Here is a 22,858-nt window from a genome sequence, read left to right on the forward strand (position 1 = left end):
GCTTCCTTTAACCGTAAGCTATTACTTTTCCTAGTCTTTCTGCCCCTCTATTGCGTGTATACTTAGCTTATCTTAGTTCCCACGCATCCCGGAATATTTGTGCAACTCACATGGTCTCGAATATTACTTTTGGTTTCATTTCCTGCTCATTAGCTCTGATAGGTGCCACTTTCTTATGGAGTGCATACAATGTTGTAGCGAGACTGCTTTTACAAGACCATTTCTTCTTCAAGTTACTATGCTTAGGTTGAAGCCTTCTTCCTTATTTCCTCAGCTAAACTTTCGTTGTCCTACTTAGGGAGGACCCTCTGACTCTTGTAAAGCTGCGAGCTTATTACATCGTATACTTGACAGAATTTTTGATGTTCTTCCTTGCCTATAATTATCCGTAGTTACTTATTTCCACGCCCTTGTGCTTGTAGGGTTGCTCCTGAACTGAAGTTTTGACTATCTTCCCAGTGAGACTATCTTTTATTTCCATAACATTCATACGGTACCTTTAACTACCCCGACTCTTATCTGAATATTTCTCAAGTATTATAATGTCATATCTGCGAGACTGAATTCCCCATGTTGGGGTTCACTATATTTATCTTGCACGATTTGTTGATTTGTCTGTATCCTCTTGTCTAGCCATAACTAGGCTCTTCCTGAATCAACTAGTAACTACTCATTGGCTCATTCTCATATCAATATTTTGCGTAATCTTTCCTGGATCATTTCCTTTATCTTAACTTACGTCCCGCACTAGATCCTTATCTATCAATAAAATCTCAGGCAGGAACCATTACCTCCTCTCCTTGACGTCGTGTTTGCATAATGTTCTGGAATCATAGCATATATGTAGGATTTGAATAAGTGCAATCTTATCCCTTTCTCATTCTTATCACATTCTTCCTTTATTAATCCATAGTAATTACAACCACTTAATTCTGACTTAATGCCACATCACTCCATATGCTCCCCTTTAGGGGAGTACTAGGAGTTGGAGCCACGCGAATCTACCTATAGATATTTTACCTCTTCATCTTTGGTGTCTTTTTAAATCATCGATGACCCTTACTCGCCTTGCGGCAATCGTTCTGTATCAAGGATAATAATATTCCTTATTCGCGAGGGTGACACTTAGTATAACTGGCACATATAGTCCCTTAAGCTTAACTTTGCTCACATTGCTTGCTTTAGGGAAGCGCCTTCCTGAATGGCTATTCTCTAAATTTCTCATGAATCTTCTTCTGTTGTCCATTCCATTATCGCCGGAATGAAATATACAATTCTCATGATGTCTACCATTATCAAATCACTCAGTCCCTAATTCATGTTTAGTTTATCTTGCTCACCAGCCCATACTAATTTCTATTACTCTAGGTCTAACTTTTCCTTCTGTTAATCATGTTAGAGTCATGAACGTATTTATCAAAATGAGGATATGACTTCATGGCCTATACTCTTTTGTTCTCTCAAGGCCTATCACTTCTCGTCTTTTCATTCACTTGACTATAGACTCTGTAATACTCTCATCTTTTGATCTACCGCTGTCATCCATGTATCATATCTTACTCATAATGCTTCATTAACTATTTTCTTATTTCTCGCTAACATTTCTGTCTATCACTTTATTTTGAAAATTTCAACAGGACATTCTTTTGCTTTTAGCTCCCGTTGCTCCACCTACTGGCACTTCGGGTTGCCTAACATTCATTCTTTACTAGGTACGGGAGCCACACTAAGGTAATATTTATCCTTTTCAAGGCTTCCAGTGCCTATCTTTGTAGTATTCATATCTAGCTATACTATTTAAAAGTGCACCCTCTAGGTGTCTTACGAGGAGATCTATTAGCACATTTGCAATATCCTTCGGAAGTGTCAGCTAACGCTAACAATCCATCCACCATTGTGGGTTACCCTAATCCCAGCTAGATTCTGACATCCTTCCTTCTCTTATACTAATTCTGTTAGCCCCCATAGGGCAAAAATGAGATGGGTGTGGCCAATTGTACATACCTCTGTTATTGTTGAAGGTAACTCGAAAGGCTTATATTCCTCTGTGATAATCTTCATTAGCTGGGTAGCTCGTACCCTTTTTCATCTTGCTTCTTTTACTTGCTGAAACTTGTATCTACCTTCTAATTCTCTTATTTCTTTTTACCATATGGGTAGATAGATATTCTTGCCTTAAGGCTCCTTATCAAGAAGCTTACACGTCTTAGTACCCACATGTTCTGCTGAAGACCTTACATTTACTCATAATAAGAATCGTGCAAAATCGAGTTCCTCTGACTCAACTCTTCCACAACTATATCTCTTACCAACCGTCTTTCTGGATGTAAGCATCGTTGTATTATGAATAAGATAGAGTTTAGGAAATTGAGTTCTTACAACTGAGCTCTACCATATGATCTAGAGTAAGAAGAAAGAGTAACAGTCCTAAATGTCCTGTAGCCTCCTGCTTACAAGTGTGGTGCACGACACACCCATAAACAAGACTCTACTAGACACGGCTTGTAGACTCCCTAGGACAGAACTGCTCTGATACCACTTTTGTCACGACCAAAACCGATGGGCTGCGACAGGCACCCGGTATCTTACTCAACCGAGTACCAACATAACGTATCATACTATCATAGATAACTGAGCCGGAGAGGCTGCCGTGAGATAGGTAGAATACAACATGTAATACCAACTTATACATAAGACATATGGACCTCTAAGACCAAAATAACCACTCGTACATTGAACATAGACGACAAGGCCATACAATCTTTTACGTACATGACATCTGTCTACAATCCTCTAAGAATACATAACTGTCATAAAGGTCGGGACAGAGCCCCGCCATACCAAACAATACACATCTAAATTATACTGACCAAACAAGCAACTCTGGAGCAAATGGAGTGCACCAACATCTTTCGCTGAGCTGATCGCCTACTTGGAGGACTCTCGACCTGTCTATCAAGACATGCGGGCATGAAACGCAGTGTCCCCAGGCAAAAGGGACGTCAGTACAAATAATGTACCGAGTATGTAAGGAATGAAAATCAGTAAATAATAGACATGAGAGAAATATGGAGTAAAAGACTCGACATGTACATCTGCATAGCTCTGTGAATCATTTCATTTTTTATAATGTTATGCATATGCTTATAAATGTCATACCATGCATAGGTATATGTGTTCATAACATCATCAAGCCTCTAAGGGCATCCCATCATATCATTTCGGCCACTGTGGGCAAATCATCAACGCATACCAGCTGATCAGGTGGTTGTGCGTATATAATGCCATAACCTTTTCCCATATCCCATATACATATAATATACGCATATATAACGCCATTTGGTCATGCATCAATGTATATGTATAAATGTATGAAATGCATAAGAAATACGTTAATAAGATTTCTCGAAATGTCATAAAAATGAATATGCCTGTCAGATAAACTTTATCAAATACGTATTTTTCTGAGACCCATGAACAGAAGATATAATAATAATTCATATAGGGAATCAAAAATATAGACACCCATAGTACTTCTATGAATAGAGTCATTTATGAAAATTGTGCATTTACTCATTTCGTTTGTATCGTATGGATCATGCCAAAGGGAAAGAAGGGATAGCCTTAACATACTTGTGTCGATTCTTTTGTCAATCCCTCTAACACACATCAATTGTGAGAAATCACATAACGGCGAATCGAAGTAGGGAGATATCCGTATGATATTCTTGAGAAAGATTGTACCGTACTCCCTTAGAATCAAAATCTCACGTTGCTTAAGATGCTATGAAATCTTATTGAATTGCTATGAAAATCTCGTTGAAGATGATATGAAAATCTTGTTGAAGATGATATGAAAATCTCACGTTACTAGTAGTCTTGTATGAGTTCTTGTAGCAAATTCCATATAATCTCTATGTGAAATTGGACATAACCTTGTATGATACTTTGCTGGAGTAATCACGTTGAAAGACTTTTATGGCTTTAGTGAATTCCATATCTTTGTGAATTAGTCAAAATCTTGAATTGAGAAGTCTTTTGTTTTGATAAGATTCTTTAATCAAATGGGATGAGGTGCTCATCTCTTTACATGTTGCCACCTTGCCAAGTGATTTAAGAGTCACTTAATGGCTCTTATGTGGCTGTCACGTGAGGGGCTTTGTCCCCACCTACTAATTATCCACAAATTCTTAATTACATGGTTAATCTCCCATTAACTAATAATTAATCAATTACCCATATAATTAAGAATTATTTTAATTTACTTAAAATACTACTCACTTTTAGCACACTTTATATACCTCACTATCATAGTCATGTGGTACCTTGTATGGTATTAGTCCATAAATACCAGGTATTTTAGCTCGGGCCGTATTTTATCCCAAAATGTCAAACTTTGATAAAATTCATTTTCTTCGATTTGCTTACCCTCTTACTTTCACGAATTTACTTATCACTTGTTTGAAATAGCATAATGCTTACAATCTCAAAATAATCTTATTCCCGAACTTACGTCGATTAACTTACGACGAAACTTTAACGTATGAATATGCGGGATGTAACATCTCATTTTCGAGCTTTCATCAATTTATTTATGGCATATTTTTATGTACGAAAATATGGGGTGTAACATAATGCTAAAATACTCAAGACGACTGGCCGGGTCGTTACAATAACACGAAAGTTAAGAAAGAAGAATCCTGCAAAAATGTATGTAAATAATGATATATTATTTTGATTAACATGTCCAACGATTGTCTTTCAGTAATATAAGGAAAAAATAAAAGACCTCGGGATTTCTATTTTGTTATCCATATTTGTCTTTTCTTTTCCATTTCCCATTTGCATCAAATATTCACAGAAAGAGGGGTCAATTCTTGTACACATATTTTCTAATGATCGTAGTTTTTCAAGCTCATTCCATATTTCTGAGTTCAATATTCTTTCCTGAATGAAGTCTTCATTTTTTCCACTTCGAACCATAGGAAGAGTTTGTCTATAATCTCCTCCAAACACAACTACTTTTCCGTCAAAAAGCGTATTTGTGTCCATTGTATCTTTCGGAAGAGAATCTAAAGCTTCAATCATGTTCTTTTTTGCCATCGATACTTCATCCCAAACAATCAATTTTGTATCACGAATCAAATATACAATGAGATTTACTTGCTGATATTGCAAGAGAATTTTTCATCGATATTAATCAGAATTTTAAAACGTGAATGAGTTGTTCGTCCTCCTAGAAGGATCGAAGCTGCAACTCCAGAAGTTGTTGTTGCTAATGCCACAAACCCTTTAGATCTTACAGTTGCTAATAAGGCACAATATAAGAATGTTTTATCATTTCCTCCAGGACCATCAATAAAAATTGCTCTAGATTTGTTGGCAAATACTCTTTGGAGGATGATGTCATATGCCTTTTTTGTTCAGTATTTAATTTTTTATGTAAAATAAATCTTCAATGCTCACAATGATATTTCTTTCACAATACACTTCCTTCGTTTCAATTGCCATTTTTGAAGATTTGTCAGTTTCTGGAACAAGGTTAAATTCATTAATATCACGCCCCATAGAATATAGTATATCATTTATGTGATTCAAGACAGTAAGGTGGATATCTTTTTCCACTATATTGGCTAGGCTCTTAAAGTCTTCGGACATTAAATCTTCAAATTGTTACCATAGTTCTCTCGGATTGCTAGGGCTGCAATATACTAATATTATAGTAAATAAACGTCTTAAACTATAAGACATTTGATAGTAGGCAACTTCTAACATACATTCAACTAAGTTGTTGTAACAATGCAACAATCCCTTTTTTTGCAAATTCTCTAAATGTGTCACAACATATCCCATTTATTGTCAAAACATCTTCATATGATTTTGGTCCTCTTACATTCATTAGTAATAATCCAAGGTAATATCTTTCTACTTTTGTTGGATGACATGTTACAACACACCCGATAATGTTACCTCATTGTCGTGGTGTCCACATTTTGTAAGTAGATGACCGTACAAAATCAACAATACCAACACCAACAACAACCCAGTAGAATCCCACTAGTGGGGTCTGGGGAGGGTATAGTGTACGCAGACCTTACCCCTACCCCATAGGGATAGAGAGGTTATTTCCAGGAGACCCTCGGCTCAGAGACAATATATCCATAATAACAATAGAAACCAGAAAAATAGTATTAGCATCGCAAAAGACAACAAATAAATGGAAAGGCCAAAAAGAAAGTGTGAAACACAACAAAAACGGCTAGTAGTCCTAGACAAAACACTATCAGACTAGCCGGGACAACGAGAAAAAATGCTCGACTACCCCTAACCTACAACCCTAATGCTCAACCTCCATACCTTCCTATCAAGGGCCATGTCCTCGAAAATCTTAAGTCGCGCCATGTCCTGCCTGATCACCTCGCCCCAATACTTCTTAGGCCACCCTCTACCTCTTCTCGTACCTCCAAGAGCCAATCGCTCACACCTCCTAACCGGAGCATCTAGGCTCCTTCTCCGCACGTGCCTGAACTATCTAAGCCTTGCTTCCCGCATCTTGTCATCAAAGGGAGCCACGCCCACCCTCTCCCGAATATCCTCATTCCTAATTTTATCTATCATAGTGTGCCTGCACATCCATCTCAACATCCTCATTTCTGCTACTTTCATCTTCTGTATATGTGAAATCTTTACTGGCAAACACTCAGCCCCATATAACATCGACGGTCTAACCACTGCTCTATAGAACCTATATTTAAGTTTCGGTGGCACATTCTTGTCACACAGGACTCCAGACGCTAACCTCTATTTCATCCACCCCACCCTGATACGGTGCGTGACATCCTTGTCGATCTCCCCATCTCCCTAGATAATTGACCCTAGGTACTTGAAACTCCCTCTCTCTTAGGGATGACTTGTGAGTCAAGCCTTACTTCCACATCCGCTTCCCCCGATACATCGCTGAACTTACGCTCCAAATATTTCGTCTTGGTGCTACTCAACTTTAAACCTTTAGACTCCAGGGCCTGGCTCCATACCTCCAGTCTCTCGTTAATGTCATCTCGCATCTCATCAATTAGAATTATATCATCAACAAACAACATACACTATGGCACATCCCCTTGAATATGGTGTGTCAGTGCGTCCATCGCCAGGGAAAATAAGAATGGGCTGAGCGCAGATCCTTGGTGTAACCCCATAACCACCGGAAAAGGCTCTGAGTCACCTCCCACAGTCATAACACTAGTCTTATTTCCATCATAAATATCCTTTATCGCACTAATATAAGCTACTGACACACCTTTCACCTCCAAGCATCTCCAAAGAACGTCCCTAGGGACATTGTCATACGCCTTCTCTAGGTCAATAAACACCATGTGCAAATCCCTCTTCCTATCTCTGTATTGTTCCACCAAACTACTGATAAGGTGGATAGCTTACTTAGTAGAACAACCCAGCATGAACCCGAACTGGTTCTATGATATAGATACCACCCTCCTTACCCTCCCTTCCACCACCCTCTCCCAAACTTTCATGGTATGACTCAGTAACTTGATACCCCTATAGTTGTTAAAATTCTGAATATTACCTTTATTCTTGTACAACAATCGTACTCCACCTCCACTCATCCGGCATCTTCTTCGTCCTGAAGATAACATTAAACAACCCAATCAGCCACTTTAAGCCTGCTCTACCCACATACCTCCAAAATTCTACTAGGATCTCGTCAGGTCCCGTCGCTTTGCCCCGACTCATCTTACGCATCACTCCCACGACCTCCTCAGCCTTAATGCACCTACAGTACCTAAAGTCTTGGTGACTCTCAGAGTGCCATAACTCCCCTAACACGATGTTTCTGTCCCCCTCTTCATTCAGAAGTTTATGAAAGTACGACTGCCATCTTTGCTTAATCTGGGCCTCTTCCATCAATACACGACCTTCCTTGTCTTTGATGCACCTAACTTGATCCAGGTCACGAGCCTTCCTCTCTCTTGCTTTGGCCAGCTGAAATAACTTCTTCTACCCATCTTTAGCCCCCGGTTCCTCACACAGCCGACCAAACGCAGTAGTCTTTGCCTCTGTGACCGTTAATTTTGCCTCCCTCCTAGCTTCCTTATACCTTTCTCTATTCTCTTTCCTCTGCTCCTCATCGATGCTCTCCACTAACTTAAGATATGTCGCTTTCTTTGTTTCCACTTTACCCTAGACCACGTCATTCCACCACCAATCGCCTCGGTGCCCGCCAAAGTAGCCCTTTGAGACCCCTAACACCTCTCATGCCGCCTCCCTTATATAGTCCGTTGTCACCATCCACATAACGCTAGCATCCTCACCACTCTTCCAGGCTCCCATAGCTGTTAACCGCCCATCCAACTCCTATGCAATGTCGTTAGTCAAAACTCCCCACCTGAACCTCGGTTGACCCCGTACAAATATCTTCTTCCTCTTTATAAAGATACCGACGTCCATCACCAGGAGCCTATGTTATGTCATGAGGTTCTCACTTGGAATCACCTTACAATGCTCGTACAACCACTTATCACACCTCCCGAGGAGGAGGTAATCAATCTGAGTCTTAGCTACCATACTCCGAAAATTAATCAAATGCTCCTCCCTCTTTGGAAACATAGAGTTCACAATCACCAACTCAAAAGCTCTAGTGAAATCCAACAGAGAAGTTCCTCCTCCGTTCCTATCCCCAAAGTCGAAGCCACCGTGCACCCCGCCATAGCCACCAACAGACGACCCAATATGACCATTGAAATCCCCTCCTATAAATAACTTCTCCGTAGGCGGAGTACCCCAAACCACCTCATCCAACGCCTCCCAGAAGCACCTTTTAACCTCATCATCCAAATCCGCTTACGACGTATAAGCGCTAATGACATTCAAAGTTCTCCCTCCAACTACTAACTTAATCGCCATCAATCTATCATTCACCCGCCTAATCTCTACCACTGACTCTCTGAGGTCCCTATCCACCAAAATACCCACTCCGTTCTTACCCTTCACGCCTCCGGAGTACCACAACTTATACCCGTCTGCATTCCTCGCCTTCGATCCTACCCACCTAGTCTCTTGAACACAAGCTATATTAACCTTCCTCTTCTGGAGATATCTTTGCCAGCTCTATATACTTACCCGTCAACGTCCCTATATTCTATGATCCAATCCTCAACCTATAGGCACCCTTGTTCCCCTTACCACCCTTGGGGCCTGTCCCGCCCCTTGCCCCTTGACCTACCCCCACCACACTCCCACCCTCACCGAGGACATGACCCTACTCTGCTATTACAAACCACAACCGCTATACCTACGGAAGTCTAGAAACAAAAATGCCAATACAGATCAAGCAAAGGTCGAAACTCAAAGGGAACAAATAGTAACTACATGCCCACTACTAGAATAACTAGACTAAGTACGAACTACTACGGCAACAAATTAACTAACACATGAGAAAGAGAAACAGGGGGCTGGAGGTACCAATTCTCACGAATATAACCTGGACTTTCGACTTGGTGCACTCCGTATGCCGTGAAACCCGATGTACTGCCCTTGTTCCTGCCAGCCGACCTGCTATGTTGCTTTTGAGCGTGCACCTCCTTCCCGTCACCAAAAAGCCACAAAAATACTACCTACAACACACAAAACACACCACGGGACCAAGAAAAATAAAGGAATGCAGGGCTTCCACCATCACAACTGGTGACGCACGGATCTGGTGGTGGCCCAATTGAAGTCGCCGGACCGATCTGATATTGTCAGAGAACAACGGTGGGGCAGGGAGACAACGGGAAAAGAAAGGTTAAAGGAAGAAGAAAAGAAGCACAAGGGATGGTGTTGGGCTGCAACCATCATGGGACAGTCGCCGAAAAAATAGTTGCTGCTAGGGTTTAGATTTTGGAGAAGCAAAAAAAGAGAAAAAAAAAAGAGGGGAAGAAAGAGAGAAGGGCGGAGAGAGAGAATAGAGAGAGAGGAGAGAGGGGGGGGTCGCTTACTTGGTCGCCGGAGCCGGAGGGGTTCGCCGGCAGAAGTAACGGTCAGAAGAAGATTTGATGAAAGAAGATCGAATAATTGAAGACTCGAAAATCGAAACAGTGATGATTATGTCTCTCCTAGATGACCATACAAAATATTGTGGAAAATATTTATACAATAACTTTAGCTCTTTACCATCTTTGTTTGCTTCATTCATCAAGAAGAATTCTGTCAACATTGTCTTCTTAATCATAGGGTTTTTCACAATACTAATTAATGTGTCAGTTTTTTAAAACTTTTAAATTGTAGCCCATCAAGATGTAACTGGAGATGATAAGCTTTTTGGAGTCATTTCACTGATAGGATAGGTAAATAAGCGCCACATAGTTTCTGGAGGTGATACCCATCTAACATATTGATACTCTTTTATCTCATCTATTTCTATATATGTGTTATTTTTGTGTAAGCCAAATGAAATCTTATCATGTCCTTTACAGATATATTTGTATATATATATTTGACAACTTTAATATCGAAGCAAACCTCTTCGCTTATATGCCAATCATATTTGTTCAGCAGATAAGGATTGTAAGGAATAACCCATGAGTTATCAAAAACTTATTTCCTATCTTTCACATATTTACTAGTGTTTCATCTTCTATAAATTGGATATGAGTCCTTTCCTTTTGTTGCCCCAGTAGCGAAGCTCTTTGGATACTTAAATTTGCACTTTCTTTTCTTCATACATGAATTCATATGATTCAAATAACCACAAGGCCCATGCATCATGTGTTTAATAACAAGCTTATGTGAGTAAGAGTTTTTATCAGGATCAGGCAGCTCAGCACAAATAAATTTTATCGTAAGCCTCGGGTGTTAATAATTTGTAGTCATCAGCAAGTATAACAAGAAAATGAGCATGTGGAAGACCACGTTTCTGAAATTCTATAGTGTACATAAAAGCTGCAACTTTTTCAAATATGTTTCTTTTTAATAGATCTGTTTTCATCTCTTCTACCTTTGCATTGAATACTCGACTAAATTAAATCAAGCCTATTTTGAGTTTCATCCATTGTGAGCAAATGTTCTTTTATTTCTGGCCAACATGGATTGCATGTCATAGTTAAAAATATATCAGGCTTTCCAAAATATTGCATTAACGCAATAGCATCTATATAACGCAGATGCACATGTCATGACCCCAATCTCCCATCGCAGGGTGTCGTGATGGCACCTAGTCTCTAAAACTAGGTAAGCCTAACATACATGATGAAACAACAGAAATAACAATAGAACATCAAATTAAACCATGTAGCTGCAATAATAGAACTCAATAATACTGCTGACAATAACTCCCAAAATCTGGTGAGACTCATAAGCTTTACATGAGTATACTGAAACATCCCTTATACATCACTGTCTAAATAAAGAGTATAATAGAAAAATAAGGACATATGGTGACTCCGAGGCCTGCGAACACTGACTGGTATACCTTGAAGTCTCCGATCTGAAAGCTCTACTCACTGGTTCCTAGCCTGGTATGAGGTACCTAGATCTGCATAAAATGATGTGGAGAACCGTAGTATGAGTACACCACAACGGTACCCAGTAAGTATCAAACCTAACCTCGGTTGAGTAGTGACGAGGTCAGGTCAAGACACCTACTAGTATAATAAAAAAAGATGAACAATAGTACATTATAATAATAGAAACAGGGAGATAAGGCAATGAAGAAATACAACAAGGTAACCTACAACTAAATTTAAGGAAATAAAGGCAACAAGGGAGGAACACATAAGAATAAGACCAACAAAACGATGCAAACAACACAAATGATGTAAATGAAAGATAACAAAAAGAATCACAAACGAGGTACCACTTCGTATCTCCTTTCATAATCACAATCACAATCTTTACTTATACCGCCACGTGAGCCTTACATTTAGATAATTTTGAAAACATTTTTTCCCAAAATAGCTACACACACTTAAGCCCACCTTATATCGCCGTGTGGCTTCAATTAATTCCCTTAATAGCAACACGTACATAAATCCCACCTTATGCCGCCGCATGCACATTAGCCCCTATCCTTATACCACCGCATGCATATCAAATATCATAACATAATTAAAACTCGCACCACAAGTGCCCATATGCCACAACTTGCCAAACGAATCAACATTACCAATGTTTCCAAAACAAATAGCCCATGGCTCAACCACAATGTCAACGAGAATCTTGACAATAAAAAAATAATGGTGAATAGCTCAACAAGAACGATATCTCAACAATTAACAATTTAGACTCAAGTGATAACGGCTTTTACGACTTCAACGCCAAAGCTCAACAAAAGATATTCTAAGAAATAACAACTTGGAGTAAGGTAACTCAAGCGTTAAATAAGTAACAAGGCAATAAGAAAATGATAACATCAACTAAGCATGTAAGAGTAAATAACAAGTAAAAGATAGGATAAACATTAACAATGTCAAATAAAGCATGTAAGGATAAATTAACGATGAAAGATATAACATGTTATGACAATTCGATTAAAGGCATGAAAAGAATCTAAATAGCCTAAACCGGTCGATTACCACATATAGCTCGTGTACCCACTCGTTACCTTGCGTACATGGGTTTCACGTACCACAAATAACAAAAAACAACTCCAATCCTAAGGAGTAATTCCCCCCACACAAAGTTAAGCAAGATACTTACCTCAAACAAGCTAACTAAATCCACTAGTAAGCCTTTTCCGTGAATATCAAACTCCGAACGGCTCGAATCTAGCTAAAATAACTTTATACCATAAATACAAACTATTGGAAACTATTCCGGATAATAAAGTTATAATCTTTAAAGAAAATCAAAAAGTCAACCTCGGGCCCGCATCTCAAAACCTGACCAAACTTACAAAATCTGAACATCCACTCAATAACGAGTCCAACCATACTAAAATTATTCAATTCCGACCTTAAATCCACCTTCAAATCCTCGAATTATAGCTTAGGAAGGTTTTGCAAAATTCTCTAATTTTTCCAACTCAAAACACTAATTAAATGATAAAAACAATGATGGATTCATGTATAATAGTCAAATCCGAGTTAAAATCACTTACCCCGATCAACTCCTTGAAAATCACTTCAAAATAATTGCCCAAAACCGAAGTCTCTAACTCCAAAGATGAAAAATGACACAAAACCCTCGATTTGGAAATTAAATATCTGCTGCCCAGTTATTACCTTATGCGATCGCGGAAAAGCAAATGCGATCGCAGAGAATAAATTACACCAGCTCACAAAATCCTCTTACGCGATCAGGAACTCCAGTCGCGAACGCGATGACCAATGATCTCCAGGCTACGCGATCGCAGTTAAGGCCACGCGAATGCGATGAACGACGCGTGCCTTCCCACAGCCTCTCCTTCCTTGTATGCGATCGCAATACCTTAACCGCGTTCACAGTGCACAACATTTTAACCTTCCGCGAAGGCGTCCTCATTTATGCAATCGTAAAGAGCAAATTCTCATCTGCCAACAAGGACCCTACGCGATCGGGAGTGAACCTTCGCAAACGCAGTGAAGGAAACTAGAAACACAGAAAACCAGCAATCTCAATACATGAACAAATGGTCCGAACTCAATCCGAAACATGCCCGGGCCCCCCGCGACCCCGTCCGAACATACCAACAAGTCCTAAAACAAGATACGAACTCGCTCAAAGCCTCAAATCATATCAAACAACACCAAAACCACGAATCACATATCAATTCAAGCCTAATGAACTAATGAATTTCCAACTTCTAAAACTAATGTAGAAACATACCAAACCAACTCCAAATGACCTCAAATTTTGCGCACAAGTCATAATTGACACAACCGAAATCCGGACCCGATATCAATAAAGTCAACTCTCGGTCAAACTTCTCAACCTTCCAAACCTTCAACTTTCCAATTTTTGCCAATTCAAGCCAGAACGACCTACAGACCTCCAAATCAATATCCGGACATACGCCTAAGTTCAAAATCACCATACGAAACTATTGGAACCATCAAAACTCCATTCTGGAGTCATCTACGAAAAAGTCAAACTCCGGTCAACTCTATTAACTTAAGCTTCCAACTTTGGGACTAAGCATCTCAATTCACTCCGAAACTTACCCGAAACCAAACCAACCATCCCGAAAAGTCACGTAACTACAATATAACATATAAGAGGAATAAATAGGGGAACATGGCTAAAATACTCAAAACGATCGGCCGGGTTGTTACATCCCCAACCCTTAAAACTAACGTCCGTCCTTGAACGAGTATAGAGGCATACCTGAAGTGGTGAAAATATGAGGATAATGGCTACGCATATCATGCTCCGTCTCCCAAGTCGCCTCCTCGACTGGTTGACCCCTCAACTGAACCTTCACAGAAGCAATGTTCTTTGACCTCAACTTTCGGACCTGCCTATCCAAGATGGCCAACGAATCCTCAACATACGTCAAATCCTTGTCAAATTGGACCGAGCTGAAATCTATAACATGGGACGGATCACCGTGAAGCTTTCGGAGCATGGAAACATGGAACACCGAATGAACTGCAGATAAACTAGGTGGCAATGCAATCTTGTAGGCCACCTCTCCCACTATCTCAAGGATCTCAAAAGGACTAATATGCCTTGGGCTCAACTTGTCCTTCTTCCCAAACCTCATCATAACCTTAATGGGTGAAACCCGGAGCAAAACTCGCTCTCCAACCGTAAATGCTACATCAAGAACCTTCCAATCGGCATAACTCTTCTGCCTAGACTGTGCTGTACGAAGACGATCCCGATCAACTTAACCTTCTCCAAGGCATCTCGAACCAAATCTGTGCCCAACAATCTAGCCTTACCTAGCCAAACCAACCAACTGGAGAACGACACTGTCTCCCATATAGGGCCTCATAAGGAGCCATCTAAATACTCGATTGGTAGCTGTTGTTGTAGGCAAATTTCGCAAGTGGCAATAACTGGTCCCAAGAACCTCCGAAATCCATAACACAGGCACGGAGCATATCCTCTAAGATTGGAATGGTGCGATTGGGAGATGTGAGCCAGCTGCTCTGAAGAATATGTAGTCACCACTGGAATGAAATGAGCTGACTTGGTCAACCTATCCACAATTACCCATACAACGTCAAATTTCTTCTAAGTCCGTGGGAGCCCAACAACGAAGTCTATGGTAACACGCTCCCATTTCCACTCGGGAATCTCAAGTCTCTGAAGCAAACCACATGGCCTCTGGTGCTCATATTTCACCTACTGACAATTTAGGCACCGAGCTACATACTCCACTATGTATTTCTTCATTCTACTCCACCAATAGTGTTGCCTTAAATCCTGATACATCTTAGTGGCACCCGGATGAATGGAGTACCACGAACTATGGGCCTCCTGAAGAATCGACTCATGTAACCCATCCACATTGGGCACACATAACCGGCCCTACATCCGTAACACACTGTCATCTCCGATAGAAACCTCCTTGGCATCACCATGCTATACCATGTCCTTAAGGACAAGTAAATGGGTGTTATCATACTGACACTCTCTGATGTGCTCATCTAAAGAAGACCGAGAAACCACACAAGCAAGAATTCGAATGGGCTTCGAAACATCCAATCTAACAAACTGGTTGGCCAAGGCTGGAACATACAATGCTAATGGCCTCTTCGCTGTCGGTAGATATGCCAAACTACCCATACTCTTCGCCTTTCGACTCAAGGCATCGACCACCACATTGACCTTCCCGGGATTATATAAAATAGTGATATCATAGTCTTTAAGCAACTCTAACCATCTCCGCTGCCAAAAATTAAGATCTTTCTATTTGAACAGATGCTGGAGACTCTGATGATCGATATAGACCTCACATGGGACACCATTCAAATAGTGCCACAAAATCTTCAACGCATGAATAATAGCTGCCAATTTCAGGTCGTGGACATAGTAATTCTTCTCATGGACCTTCAACTAACGAGACGCGTAGGTAATCATCCTACCATTTTGCATCAACACCCGTGCCAAGGCCAACACATGACGCATCACAATACACAGTGTAAGACCCTAAACCCGTAGGAAATACCAACACTAGTGCTGTAATCAAAGAAGTCTTAAGCTTTTGAAAGCTCTCCTCACACTCCTAGAACCATCTGAAAGGAGCACCCTTCTGGGTCAATCTAGTCATAGGTGCAGCAATGGATGAAAAACCCTCTACGAAACATCAATAATACCAAGCCAAACCAAGGAAACTCCGAATCTCAGTAGTTGAAGACGGTCTGGGCCAACTCTATACTGCTTCAATATTCTTCGAATCTACCTTGATCCCCACACTCGACACCACATGACTAGAAAATGCAACCGAATCAAGCCAGAATTCACACTGAGAATTTTGAATATAAATTCATTTCTCTCAAGGTCTGGAGCATAATCCTCAAATGATGCTCATGATCCTCCCAACTGCAGGAGTACACCAAGATGTCATCAATAAATACAATGACGAATGAATCAAGATATGGCTGGAATACACTATTCATTAGGTACATAAATGTTGCTGGGGTGTTGGTCAGCCCAAATGACATCACAAGGAACTCGTAGTGACCTTACCGAGTCCTAAAGGCAGTCATCGGAATATCCAAATTCCGAATCTTCAGTTGATATTACCATGACCGCAAATCAATCTTTGAGAACACATTGGCACCATGTAGCTGATCCAATAAGTCATCAATATGCGGTAATGGGTACATGTTCTTCACAGTAACCTTGTTCAACTGCCAATAATCAATACATTTGCACATAGAACCATCCTTCTTCTTCACAAATAGAACAAGAGCACCCCAAGGTGACACACTAGGCCGAATGAAACCCTTATCAAGCAACTCTTGCAACTGCTCCTTTAACTTCTTCAACTCTGATAGGGCCATATGATATGGTGGAATAGAAATAGGCTGAGTGCCTGGCAACAAGTCAATACCAAAATCGATATCTCTATCGGGTGGCATGCCCGGAAGATCTACCGAAAATACATCTGGGAAGTCTCTCACCACCGAAACTAACTCAACAGTAGAAGTATCAGCACTAACATCTCTCACAAAGTCTAGATAAGCATCACACCCCTTCTCACCCATCTATTGAGACTTTAGAATTGACACAACCCTGCTAGGAACATAATCTAATGTACCCCTTCACTCTAACCGCTGCAAACTTGGCATAGCCAATGTCACAATCTTGGCGTGACAATCTAGAATAGCATAATAGGGTGACAACTAGTCCATGCCCAAGATAACATCAAAGTCTACCATACTGAGCAACAATAGATCAACTCTGGTATCAAAACCACCAATAACAACTAAACACGCCACAACAATAGAATCTCCCACAGCCGTGGACACATACACAAGAGAACTCAACGAATCACGTGATATACCCAAATACGGGGCAAAGTAAGATGATACATGTGAATAAATGAAGCCAGGATCAAATAAGACTGATGCATCTCTATGACAAACCAGAACAATATCTATGATAACTGCGTCTGATGCAACTTCCTCCGTCCTACCCGAAAAAGCATAGCATCTGCCCTGGCCTCCCCCTCTAGGGTGACCCCTACCTACCTGACCTCCACCCCCGCTGGCTGTGCAGGTTGAGTGGAAACTGGAGCAGTAACCACAAACTCAGAATTTTGTGGACCCTATTGACTACGTGGAGCCTGAGTAGTCTACAAAGGTGCACCCTTCCTGAGTTTGGGGAAGTCCCTCACTATATGATGAGTATCACCACACTCAAAGTAAGCTCTCGGTGGGTGTGGCTACTGAAACTGGCTCGGGCATGATCGGCTAGACTGACCGCTGAAAGCACTAGATAGACATTAGCGGTGCCTAATGGGCAACCTTAGACCTGGAAGTAGCCGGAGTACCACTAAAAGCTGGAAGTGCTGAATGATTTGGACGGCTCACATAGCCTCTACCATGACGGGCTGTAACTGCAGCGTGGCCACCACTAAATCCTCTAGCACCTCGAGGCCTTTTGGCCTTCATGTCCACTCTCTCACGGCCCTTCATACCATTTAATCTCCATGTGATATCTACTATCTGCTGATATGGGGTATCTCTCTCCAACTCTTAAGCCATGCTGAATCTAATACCATAGTTGAGCCCCTCGATAAATCGACGGACTCACTCCCTGACTGTTGAATCCAAGGCAGTGCATGTCTGGACAAATCACTGAATCAGACAACATACTCTAACACTTTCATAGTACCCTAGCTCAGCTGCTCAAACTCTGCTCGCCATGCATCCCTAAGGGTCTGAGGAACAAACTCTCTCAAGAACATCTCTAAAAATTGAGTCCATGTGAGTGAAGCTGCATCAACTAGGCTACCCTTCTCATAAACTCGCCACCTAAGGCTGGTATGTGGGCCAGTCTGGGCCCTAAATGGGCCAAGTGGGCCAGTCCAAACAGTCTCGGTCCCGGGCCGGTCCCAGATTAAACTGGACAAATGATCCTGGGCCAAATGGTCTTTTTGTAGGAACCGGCCCGGGACCAGGCCCACGAACTCATGGTCCGGCCCGCGGACTAAGTGGGCCTAACGGATATTTTTTTTTAAATTAAATAGAAATTAGAGACAAAAAGATGTTAATAAAAATATCTAAGGCAATGCCTTGTAAATTTTAAATATTTTAATTCGAATTTAAAGTCTAAAGACAAAAATATTATAAAGAGATAAAAAAAAATATGGCAATATCTTTCTTAGTCTTCCTTCCCCCTATGGAATGAGCACAACAAGATGCTAATACCACCATTGAGAAGAAAAAGAAACTAATCTAGATGTGCCAAAATACAAGTTACATAATACATACTAATTTTTGTTCATACAAGTTACATGGTATCTCTTACAAACTTCATAAATCCATCAAGGTCCGGAGGAATTTACGTTGGTGGTGGCGGAAAATTAGCTTGTCATCGCCGCTTCTGGGAGAAGCAGCATCCTCCGCAAGTTCAGCTAGCATTTCTTCGTAAGCTTCGTCTTTCTCTGGTTGTGATTCAACAAGTCCAAAATTTCTTCTTTCCGAACGGATCCAATCCTTGAAAAGTACTAATTGTTTCAAGCTCTCCCTCATAGATGCTCTATAATCATCGAGTTGAAGTCTTACTTGACTGAAAGCGCTCTCCGATGCCATTGTTGAAGCTTGAATAGTTAAAATGTCTCAAGCCATCCTTGAAAGAACCGGAAAGTATTTTTCTTTGTCCTTCCACCATTCCAAAAGATTAAAGGAGCCGTCAGGATTCACTTCCTCATTTCCCTGCGACAAATAAACTTCAAGCTCATTTAGTTGTGAAAAATCACCACTACTAGAACCTTGAGAACTCCTAAACCCCGCCCAAGCACTATGTGCTCTTACTCCCGCAGTTCTTTTAGATGATTGAGAATCAGAAGAAGAAGGAGTTGGAACATTTGGTCTAGCATGATTTAATGCAACTTGATAAGCATTAAAAATAGTTTGAGCATTTATTCTAATTGAGGTTATTGCTTCCGGAAGTTGAGACAACTCCTCATCTTCAAGTGCTAAACATTATAAACAGTTTCATACCAAAATTGAGGACCTCCTAATTTTATACAAGGATTTAACAAAGCAGCAACACCATAAATAGGGGGAATAGGAAAAAAATATTTTTTAAACTATTTTCTCATAGAATCAATAGCAAGTTTATAAATTTCCCCACCCTCTGAAAAATGAGCAAACAAATTTGTAAGTTCTGCAATATAAACTAAACAGTTAGAAATAGTAGGATAATATTGCTCAAAAAATTCATTTGTAGCAATATAAAATTTTTCTAAAAAATCTACAAGCATTTTAACATTAGCCCAATCCTCATTCGTAAGGTGCTCATCGTCATCACTTACATGTGCATTAAACGTTGAGTTTATGGGGTTTCTATATTCATATGCAACAACCAAATTTTCATACATGTAATTCCATTTAGTTGGATAAGGTTTAGGAACCTTTCTTTCTCTTAGGCCAAATTCATCGCATCTTTTAAAATATTCTCTAAGTCTACTTCTACGGTTTGAATTAAAAAGCCAGTTAAGAGCCATCTTAACCTTTTTAATTTTAATATTTAAAATTCTCATACCATCACCCATAATTAAATGGTAAATATGATAAATACATCTAACATGAAAAATGTTACTAAATGCAGGATTTAGCGTAGCGGTAAGCTGGAATATAGTAAAAGCAATCCCACTCGTCTCCACAATACCCATGGTGCGGAGAATACGGTGGCACTTCTCTAGAAAACCTGTGCATTCTCTGTAGCTAGGCCGTTGAAAGTAGGAGGATGATACTTCTTGAACCTCTCAAGTCTAAGCTCCTCTTCCTCATATGACACTACCCTAACCTTGGGCTGAACCGAAACAACAGGATGCACTGGTATAACCTCTGGGACCTGATCAACATGGACTTGCTGATCTGGAGTACGAGCCACGGGATTCTGAGCTCCTCCCCAATCCTGAGATGGGCTGGTGCAAGTGGAACCAACCCCGCCTGAGCTAGGGTACCAAACATGCTCAAGAAATGTGTGAGAGTCTCTTGAAGTGTAGGGGTGGCAACAGGTGCCACAGGTGCCTGCCCCTCAACTGGAGCTATTGGTGGCTCCTTAGTCATAGCTCGGGCAGGTGCTCTAGCTGCACCATGTGCCCTTCCTCGGCCTCTGCCTCGGCCTCTGCCCCGGCCCCGGCCTCTCGCGGCTCTAGCAGGGGGTGCGGGTGTCTGATCGTCGGATCCATCAGTGCATGTCCTCACCATCTATGAGAGAATACAAAGACAAATATTCAAAATTTTGAAGTCAACAAATTTGCACGATAATGAATCAAAGAATGAAGTTTCCTAACAACTCCATAGCCCCTCGAACATAAGTATAGATATCTCCATACTGATTCGCAAGACTCTACTAAACCTGCTTATGACTCGTAACACCTATGAACCTAGGGCTCTGATACCAACTTGTCACGACCCCAATTTCCCTCTGTAGGATGTCGTGATGGAACCTAGTATCTAAGATTAGGTAAGCCTAACATACATGATGAAATAGCGAAAATAACAATAAAACTTCAAATTAAACCATCTAGCTGCTATAATAGAACTCAACAATACCGCGGACAATAACTCCCAAAATAAAGTGAGAATGAGTCATAAGCTCTACACGAGTATACTGAAACATCTATAATACATCACCATCTAAATAAAGAGTATGCATTAGAAAAACAAGGACAAAGGGTGACTCCGAGGACTGCGAACACCGGCATGTATACCTTTGTCCCCGATCTGAAAGCTCTACTCACTCGTACCTAGCTTGGTATGAGGTATCTGGATCTGCACAAAAAGATGTGTAGAAGCGTAGTACGACTACACCACAATGGTACCCGGTAAGTATCAAGCCTAACCTCGATAAAGTAGTGACGAGGTCATGTCAAGACACCTACTAGGATAATAAAAGAAGCTGAACAAGTGTGATACAATATAATAATGGAAATGAGAAAATAAGGCAATGAAAAAAATACAACAAGGTAATCTACAACTGAATTTAAGGCAATAAAGGCAACAAGGGAGGAACACATAATTAGAATAACAAGAAAATAATGCAAACAACAAAAGTGATATAAATGAAAGATAACAACAAGAATCACAACCGAGGTACCGCCTCGTATCTCATTTCACAATCAGAATCACAATCTTTCTGTATACCGCCATATGAGCCTTACATTTAGATAGTTTTGAAAATAGTTTTACCGAAATAGCTACTCGCATTTTAGCCAACCTTATGTCGCCGTGTGGATTCAAGTAATTCCTGTAGTAGCAACACGCACATAAATCCCACCTTATACCGCTGCATGCACATTAGCCCCTATCCTTATACCGCCACATGCACATCAATATCACAATATAATCACACTCGTACCACAAGTGCCCATATGCCACAACCTGCCAAAAGAATCAATAATACCAATATTTTCACAACAAATAGCCCATGGCTCAACCAAAATGTATACAAGAATCTCGACAATAACAAAATAATCGTGAATAACTCAACAAGAATGATATCTCAACAATTAACAATTTAGCCTCAAGTGATAACGGTTTTTACGACTTCAACACTAGAGCTCAACAAAAGATATTCCAAGAAATAACAACTTCGAGTAAGGCAACTCAATAGTTAAATAATTAACAAGGCAATAAGGAAACAATAACTTCAACTAAGCATGTAAGGGAAAATAACAAGTAAAAGATGGGACAAGCATTAACAATGTCAAATAAAGCATGTAAGGATAAATTAACGATGAAAGATATAACATGTTATGACAATTCGATTAAAGGCATGAAAAAAATCTAAGTAGCCTAAACGGTTCAATTACCACATATCGCCCGTGTACCCACTCGTAAAACTTGCGTACACGGATTTCACGTACCACAAATAACACAAAACAACTCCAATCCTAAGGGGTAATTTTCCCACACAAAGTTAGGCAAAATACTTACCTCAAACAAGCTAACTCAATCCACTAGTAAGCCTTTTCCGAGAATATCCAACTCCAAACGGCTCGAATCTAGCCAAAATAACTTTATACCATAAATACAAACCATAGGAAACTATTGCAGATAATAAAGTTTCAATCTTTAAAAAAAATCAAAAAGTTAACCCGGGCCCGCATCTTGGAACACGGTCAAACTTACAAAATCTGAATACCCATTCAATAACGAGTCCAACCATACTAAAATTATTCAATTATGACCTCAAATCGACCTTCAAATCCTCAAATTATAGGTTAGAAAGTTTTCACAAAATTCCCCAATTT

The sequence above is a fragment of the Nicotiana tabacum genome, chromosome 21, assembly GCF_000715075.1.
Source record: "Nicotiana tabacum cultivar K326 chromosome 21, ASM71507v2, whole genome shotgun sequence".
NCBI classification, from domain to species: domain Eukaryota; kingdom Viridiplantae; phylum Streptophyta; class Magnoliopsida; order Solanales; family Solanaceae; genus Nicotiana; species Nicotiana tabacum.